The sequence below is a fragment of the Miniopterus schreibersii genome (assembly GCF_964146895.1).
Source record: "Miniopterus schreibersii genome assembly, chromosome: 9".
Lineage (NCBI taxonomy): Eukaryota > Metazoa > Chordata > Mammalia > Chiroptera > Miniopteridae > Miniopterus > Miniopterus schreibersii.
The window spans coordinates 43,250,785-43,259,720 of record NC_138118.1 but is presented as its reverse complement, the minus strand read 5'-3'; the positions used below and the strand labels follow the sequence as shown (position 1 = coordinate 43,259,720).

Genomic DNA, 8,936 nt, shown 5'->3' with positions numbered 1-8,936 from the left:
GGTTTTGGTATCAGGTTAATGCTGGCCCTGTAAAATAAATCTGAGAGTGTTCCCTGCTCTTCAGTTTTTTGGAAGAGCTTGAGAAGAGTTCACAGTAATTCTTAAATGTCTGGTAGAATTCACAGTGAAGTCATTTGGTCCTGGGCTTTTCATTGTTGGGAAGTTTTTGATTATTGATTCAATCTTCTTACTGATTATGGATCTGTTCAGATTTTTCTGTTTCTTCCTGATTCAGTCTTGGTACGTCGTGTTTCTAGAAATTGATCCATTTCTTCTAGGTTGTTCAATTTGTTGACATATAATTGTTTATAGTCTCTTATGATCATATGTATTTCTTTTGTGTCAGTCATAATATCTTCTCCTTCATTTCTGATTTTATTTATTTGAGTCTTCTCTCTTTTTTTCTCAGTCAGGCTAAAGGTTTGTCAATTTTATCTGTTTAAAAACCCCAGCTCTTAATTTTGTTGGTCTTTTCTATTGTTTTTTCTGGTCTCTATTTCATTTATTTTTGCTCTGATCTTTGTTATTTCTTTCCTTCTACTAACTTTGGGCTTAGTTTGTTTTTCTTTTTTAGTTCCTTGTGGTGTAAAGTTAAGTTGTTTATTTGAGATCTTTCTATTTTCTCAATCTATGTATTTATTGCTATTAATTTCCCATCTCAGAACTGCTTTTGCAGTATTCCTAGCTTTTGGTGTGTTGTGTTTCCATTTTTATCTGTTTTGATATATTTTTCTCTCTGATTTATTCTTTGGTCCATTGGTTGTTCAGGAGTGTATTGTTTAGTTTCCACTAAACAATTAAATTTTCTAGTTTTCCTTTTGTCAATTTGTATTTTCATAACACTGATGTCAGAAATTATAGTTGGTATTGTTTCAATCTTTTTAAATTTGCTAAGACTTTTTTTTTGTCACCTGTCATATGATCTATCCTGGAGAATATGCTCTGAGCACTTGAGAAGAATGTGTAGAAGTTCTATTGCTGTTGAATGGATTATTCTATAAATGCCTACGGCCATTTGGTCTAATGTGTGTTTGAGTCCAATGTTTGTTAATTTTTTGTCTGGGTGATCTATCCATTGCTGAAAGAGAGGTATTGAAGATATTGAAGTCCTCTACTATAATTGTATTGTATTGTATGTCTCCCTTCAGATCTGTTAGTATTTGCTTAACATATTTAGGTGCCTTGATGCCAGGTGTGTATATATTTACAATTATTATACAATCTTGATGAATTTACCCCTTTATCATTATGTAATGGTATACCTTGTCTCTTGTTACCATTTTTTGGCTAAAGTCTATTTTGTCTGATATAAGTATAGCTACCCTTGCTTTCTTTTGGTTTCCATTTGCATGGAATATCTTTTTATCTCCTTTCACCTTGATCCTATGTCTGTCCTTAAATCAGAAGTGTCTTTTGGCCCAGCTGGGTGTGGCTTAGCAGTTGAGCATTGACCTAGGATCCAGGAGATGGTGGTTCGATTCCTTGTCAGGGCACATGCCCGGGTTGCGGGCTCAATCCCTGGTCGGGGGCGTGCAGGAGGCAGCTGATCAATGACAACTTTCTCATCATTGATGTTTCTCTCTCTCCCTCTCCCTTCCTCTCTCTGAAATCAATAAAGATAAAAAAAATAAAAAGAAGTGTCTTTTGTAGACAGCTTATAGTTGGTTCTTGTTTTGTTTGTTTTAAAATTCATCTAGCCATTCTGTGCCTTTAGATTGGTGAATTTAATCTTTTTACTTTTAGAGTAAGTTTTTACATATATGGACTACTGATGCCACCTTATTTATTGCTTTCTGGCTGTGTTGTAGATCCATTGATCCTTCTTTCTCTGTTTCTGCCTACTTTTGTAAATTGGTGATTTTCTGTGGTGGAATGCTTTGTTGCCCCTTTAGTTATCTACTCTAGGTTTTTGCTCTTGGTTACCAGGAAGCTTACATAAAACATCCTATAGATAAAATAGTCTATTTTAAGCTAATAGAAACTTAAGTTTGACTGCATATAAAAAACTCCACCTTTTTGACCCACATATATATTTATTTTTAAAATTCATCAACTAAATTTATGTGGTAGATAACAGTTGAGAATCATACAGGTTTCTGCTTCTACTTTAAATTTGATCAGTAGGATCCACTGACATACAGAACACTTAGAATTATTTGACAATTGTATTTCAAATACACTGTTTAACATCAATGTTATGTTTTTCTTAGGTTAATATAAATGTGTATTATCTCTCTTTTTCCCATTTCAGAAGAAACACAAAACTTATCATTTGGTTTCCCAAACCTGATAAATGGTAGAAATGAGAGAGGAGAACTGTACCATTGTGACAGAGTTCAGTCTTCTTGGATTATCAGATGTCCCTGAGCTGAGAGCCTTTCTCTCTCTGCTGTTCCTTCTCATATACAGAGTCACATTTTTGGCCAACCTGGGCATGATCATACTGATTCAGGTCAGCTATCAATTTCACACTTCCATGTACTTTTTCATCAGCCACCTGTCCTTTGTAGATTTTTCCTATTATATAATCATCATGCCAGAGGTGCTGTTCAATATCGTAAACAAGGATAAAACCATCTCCTTCCTGGGATGCATGGTACAGGTGCAACCACTGATGTCTTCCTGCTGTCTGTGATGGCCTTTGACCACTACTTGGCCATCTGCTGTACATGGTCTCCATGTCCCTAAAACTCTGTATGGTATTGGTTTCTGGCTGCTACCTCTGTGGGATTGTGTGTCCTCTGATTCATTTGTGTTTAGCTCTTGAGATTCCATTCTATGGCTCAAATGCAAATAAACACTTCTTTTGTCCCCCATTATATTTTTTAGCCACAATTTACCTCTTTTTACATTATTTGTTATCAAATTGTAGTGGATGTAATTATTTTTAATACTTTTTTCCTTTAACATTTACACTATCCAGTTACAGAAATAGAGTTTTCTAAATCTGACTGTATGTTTACCTTCTTGAATTGTGTTGTATACTTTCATGCATTTTTATGTCACTACACCTTGGAGAACTCCTTTCTGCATTTCTTGCAAGGCAAGTCTAATGGTCAGAAACTCCCTTAGCATTTGTTCGTCTGGGAAAGTATTTCTCCTTCATATCTGAAGGATAACTTTACTAGATAGAGTATTCTTAACTGAATTTCTTTTACTTTCAACACTTTGAATGTGTCATTCTACTCTTTTCTGGCCTGTATGGTTTCTTCTGAAAAACCTCTGAGAGCATAATGAGGTTCCTTTGTTACAATCTTTTAAAAAAATTTTCTAGCTGCTTTTAGGATTCTCTCTTTATCTTTGATTTTTGACTGTTTCATTATAATATGTCGTATAGAAGGTCTTTTTGCATTGAGATAATAGGGTGATTTATTAGCTTAGTGAACTTGGCTGTCCAAGTTTCTTCCTAGGTTTGGGAAGTTCTCATCTCTTATTTCTTTAAATAAACTTTCTTCCCCCTTCTTCCCTCCCCTCCTCCTGGAACACCAATTATTCTAATATTTGTATGTTTGGTAGAGTTCTTTGAGTGATGTAGGCTTTGGGGGCTCTTTTTCATTTTTTTTCTTTGTTCTCCTTTGATTGGGTTATTTCAAAGTTCCTGTCAAGTAGCTTACTTATTCTGTCTTCTATTTGGCCTGCTCTGCTGTAGATGCACTCTATTGTATTTTTTCATTTTATTCATTGAATTCTTTAGCTCCAGAATTTCTTTTTGGTTCTTTTTATTATCCCTATCTCTTTGTTAAATTTCTCACCTTGTTCATGTATTGTTGTTCTCATTTTGTTGAATTGTCTTTCTGTTTTCTCATAAGACAACTTGTTTCTTAAAACAACTATTTTAAATTCTTTATCAGCTAGATCACAAAATTCCATACCTTTGAGTTTGCTTTTTGGAGAATTATTATCATCTTGATTCTTCATGTTCCTTGTTGTTTTGTGTTTCTGTTTTTGTGTTTGAAGTAGCAAACACATCTTCAAATCATACTAATTAACTTCAGGTGAGATATGCTGCTCATTGGCCCGGTCAGATCTGTTTTTTCTAACCCTGTATGGATACACCTGCTCCACATTTCTTGCTCCCTCTTGCAGCAGAATTCTTGAGCTTGTATATATTTTCTGGTTCTTAAAACTCACCAGGTTGGCTGTTGGAAACTTCTTTTGTTTTCTACAAGGTAGTGCTACAGCTCAAGTTTGTGGGTTCTCCCTTGCCCACAGATTCTGGTCTGTTTTTCTGAGAGCACTTTGTTTACTGGACTCATTCTTGCTGCTGTTCTTGGGAGCATGCACAAGGAGCCAGCTGCAGAGGTGAGGGTGGGTGGGTTTAGCATTTGTGGTGTTGGGAGTGCCTGTGGGCCAGTGGGCAGGTCCTTGGGTGAGATTCTCCCAGAGGCTTGTGGGCAGGCTTCCTGATGAAGTCCTGAATACAGTAGCAGGAACCACATCCTTTTAATGCCCTTTGGTATTCTTATCTGCTTCTTTCCTGATCTTCTCTCTCCACCCAGACATGGAGGTCCTAGTACTCTAGGTGTTGCTGGAGAGAAATGGGTTTCTCCAGCAGCATCCACAGCTGGAAAGCCAAGCACTCACTTCCTGCTCTTTCTTTCCCTGTGGGAGAAGTTGCCACTGGCTATTTTAGCCTTGCACAGTGTTGCCTTGGGGAAGGTGTGGTGCTGGCAAAGTTCCTCTCACACTCTCCAATGTGTCCAAACTTGTGTATGTATGTGTACTCCCCCCACCCCCGCACCCCAATGGTGTGCTGGAATTTCATCAGAAGGCTGGATTTTCACAAAGTCTCTCTTGTCCAAGGGTTTTTGTCCAAGTTAGGATTTGACAGGTTTCCCCCAACCACAGCTGAGAGGGGCTTGGGCAGGTTCACTGACTCCTGATGGTTTTACAGCCTGTACTGAGGTCTGCCTGCCTATTACTAAATGCACAGTAATTTCACCCTATTACTGGGTGAAACTCCTCCAGGGTCCCTTGGCATATGGTGCTGGATCCCACAACTCCCACAGAGGCTCTTTTCTTTGTGGACGGATGCCTAGTTAGTTGCTTAAAAAGGGGGATAAAAAGGAGGGACATCTTATGCTGCCATGATTCTGATATCACTCCACAGGGAGATGTTTTAAATGTGCTTGCATGGGTTAGCCTGACCTCTTGTGCCTCTGCCATTCTCCATGAGAAAGTCATATCCCAGGTAGTTCTGGTTTCAGAAAAAGAGTCACAGGGAGCTGACCCAAACTTGACCAACAGCCCAAAGCAGTCACACAGTCCAGTCCATAGATCTGTGAGAAAGAAATGCCTTTTTTTATGTCAGTGAGATTTTGGATTTGGTTATCACACAGCATTGCAACAATAGTTGACTAATATAAGTTCTTAACTATTATATTTTAAGAAATTTTGTATGCATAAAGACATATATATATAATTTTACATAAGTGTATAGCATATTATTATATTAGACATTTTTCTTTTCCTTATTAGGTTGGCCACCCCTCTCTTTTTCTCCACCCCACCCACAGAAGCCCCTTTCCCTTCCCAAGTAATCCATGTTAACAACACAGTATGTACCTATCTGTATTTTTCTCCATATTTTTTATGTACTCATATATAATAATATGAACATATATATGCAAGAGTGCCATTCAAGATATATGGGAACCAGTATGGCACAGTACAACCAATCAGAATGAATATTACCTGAAATCTCCAGTGTGGCTCTCTCACTGTATACTGGTTGAATGTCTTACCTTCCTACCCCTGACACACTCACACAAGATAGGAGTTACTGTCATTGTTTTTGTTTTATAAAAATAAACAATATTATAAATATTTTTTCATTATAGTTATTATTGTTGCTTTTTATACAATACCTAATCTCTTAAATTCCAACAATGACATGGCTCTTATTCCTGCTTCTTAATTGGTGTATAAAATCCTATTTCATGAGTTAGTGTATCAACATTCATTCAACAGTAGTACCCCATTAATAACTTCCCTTTTGTTACGAGTGTTTTTGTTACCATAAATAATGCTGCAGTTACCATTCTTGAACATATATTGCTAGGTACTGGTATTTTTGTCTCTAGGGCATCAAGTCCAGAAATGAATCAGGTAGATTGAATGAAGAGTGGTACACTTTGTTAGATGGTGTCAGATAGCTTTTCAAAGTTCTGTGACAATTTACATTTTTACCATCAAAATAAATCATTTTCCCTACAGGCTACCTACCAATAAGTAAGTGGCTTTTGGGTTTCTGCCAATCTCATAGGAATAAAGGAATAATCTACATTTTTCACCTCTAATGAACTCACACACCTTCCTTGTGTTAGCTATTCAGAGTTTCTCTTCATATTTTTGCTCATTTCTCTGATGTGTTGTCCCTGTCCTTGGCAATATGTCAGTGCTTTTTGCATATGGCAGATATTAACTCTATGCCTAGATTGAACATTTTTTTCCTAACCTAGGATTTGTCCATTTATCTCTTGCCATACCCAAATGTTGTCATGGTAATGAGAACGCCTTCCTTTTCCCACTCTTTCCTCCCCCCTTTTCCCCACATCTTTCTCTCTGTGTGCACCTGTTTTCTTTCCCCTCTCGCTGCCTTTCTCTCTATGTCCTTCTTGGTGTCTTTCTTCTTTTTCTTTCTTTTTGTCTCTAAACCCTCACTCTAACCCTTCCTCACCCCTTACTTTCTAGCTCCATGCAAATACCAATTTCCAGTGCAGACAGTAGTGTCTTTTTGTGTTACTTGCAAAGCCAATTCAAACCCAAGAGGTGAGCAAGGGCAGCACAGTAAGGGGTTAAAACAATGCGTTTTCAAAATTGGCTGAATTTGAGATCCCTTGATGAGGAGTTTTTTCTTTTTATATGAATTCTTCGTCCCACCCTCAGAGATTCCAGTTCAACAGGTCTGGAGAGGAGTGTGATATACAAACAGATATCTAGTATCTTAAAATCTCCCCAGGGATTCCAGTACACTGTCAGGGCTGGCAATCTGCATTATCGCTGGATCAGAGAGGCTGGACAAATGCTCCCCTTTGCGGGCAGCTTGCTTGGGTGATTGGACGAGCTCCGCGCTTACAGTCTTGGATAATTACTTTCAACAACCACCCAGCTCAGCAAAGACGGCATGAGGGCCTCACATGGAGTAGAAACAATGGCAAAGTAGGTCTGCAGAACCTTATACTCCATATCAAATGGCTGAGGAGAGAAAGGTGAGGTTCAACTCAGCCTAAGTGAGGCTGCAGTGCAGCAAATGAACACAGGGAGGCGGTGTCGCTCCACATGGCTTAGAAGCCCCTGGAGGCCTGACCCAGAACTTGGAGGCCTGACCCAGATTCCAGGAAGGCTCTGGCTTGGTGAAGGGTTGGCTCATCATCCTCCTCCTTCTCACCCATTATCCCTGTTCTATAGAATCTGCCCCTCAGATGATTAAAGTTCATGCAACATTTATTGAACATGAATTATCTCATGTCTAACACTGGCTGGGGTTATTTCATTTAATCTTCATAGCAAACCAAGGTAGACTTATTATTTCCATTCTAAGAAAGAGAAGCTGCAGCTTAAGTAAGTTAATTAATTTCCTAGTGGGTAGCAGAGCCAGGATTTAGACTCAAGCCTGTCCATCTCCAAGCCAAGTGTTCTTTGCATTCAACAACTGCTACTTTATACAGATAACATTTAATTGATCCTGAACACTAATTTACCAATTAATTTATTCATGTATGGTGATTGTTCCTTTTTCTTCTTCTTCCTTCTTAAACACAAGCATCAGTAAGAATAACTGAGTTAGCTACGAAGTCTTAAAGCCCATGGTCTGTTTGCATTTTGGCGGAGGGCAGAGGGTGGTGGTGGTTCACATTTGTTTATGTTTATTTGCAAACTCTTTTGCAACACAATTTACAACCTCATCCCTATCTATAGTCTGATTATACAAGTGCTAAGTGGCAGAAAGTTCTGGAATAAATACATCCAAAAAAATAGGCAAATCTGTGAAACTAAGTTGCAACAGGTCTGTGAGGATGAGGAAATAGTCTGGGAAATAAAACAAAGTAAGACAAAGTAATTGGAAGGTTTTAGCTCTTTCAATCATCTTTATCGTTAGCTCTATGTTTAAGGATACTTGTGAACTCAGTGTAATTTTGTGAATAGGGGCTTCTCTGTACAGCTCATCTACTTCCCTGTCTGAACCAATCTCCCATTGTTGTCAGCAGCTCTCTCAAATAATCTTCCCGAATGGTGCCAGTTGCTTCTTCATCAAAGCAAGCAAAAACATTTCTGATGACACCTTTCTGATCTGTGCCATTTAGCTTCCCACCAAATATCACGAGACACATGGTGGAATTTATGGGCCTTGGCATCAGGTATGCATCAGCTGGATACTTCCTTAAAGAAGCTTATCATGCCAATCTTCTTTGTCAGTGAAACCATCTCTTTTCTGATCAATCATGTTGAAGACCTCATTAAACTCCTGAATCTGTGACTGGTGAAACATGGTGAACACATTGGATGTTGCACACTGGGGGTGCTTCTTAGTGGTCTTGGTCTTTGACTTTTTGCTCAACATGATGGCTGTTTAATTCACCATCAGACACCAGAACCCGGGCTGCCTTGCATGAGGCAATGCTGTTTGCATTTTAACAGGTGACTGAAGAAACAAAGAATGAAAATCTAATCATGAAATAGTAGCCATGGGGTTGTCTACTCCACACAGCTATGCCCATGTGTCAGTCACATTGAAAGTCTGCAGACATAACGCAGGATTTTATTTGGCTCAAATGGTATTATATAAAAATAGAAATTTCAGTATATTTAGATGGGACATTTGCCCTGCAGTTCAGCCCAGTCTCCACCATTCCCTTTTCTTTCCATCTTTATTCTTTACTCATCCATGCTACCTGCCTGGTCTCTCTGCTGAAGGCAGCACCAGGCTATTGGGT

General features: G+C 38.4%; 2 pseudogenes across 2 annotated transcripts; one reads left to right on the top strand and one right to left on the bottom strand.

Annotated features, from left to right (window-relative positions):
- Positions 1-2,302: 2,302 nt before the first annotated feature.
- LOC308561601 (olfactory receptor 5L1-like) lies at positions 2,303-6,155 on the top strand (annotated as a pseudogene). The gene is made up of 3 exons: positions 2,303-2,789; positions 4,213-4,302; positions 6,084-6,155. The product of its transcript is annotated as an olfactory receptor 5L1-like (transcript).
- Positions 6,156-8,081: 1,926 nt separating this feature from the next.
- On the bottom strand, positions 8,082-8,563 carry LOC308561650 (myosin regulatory light chain 12B pseudogene; annotated as a pseudogene). Its single transcript has one exon. The product of its transcript is annotated as a myosin regulatory light chain 12B pseudogene (transcript).
- Between the last annotated feature and the right edge of the window lie 373 nt (positions 8,564-8,936).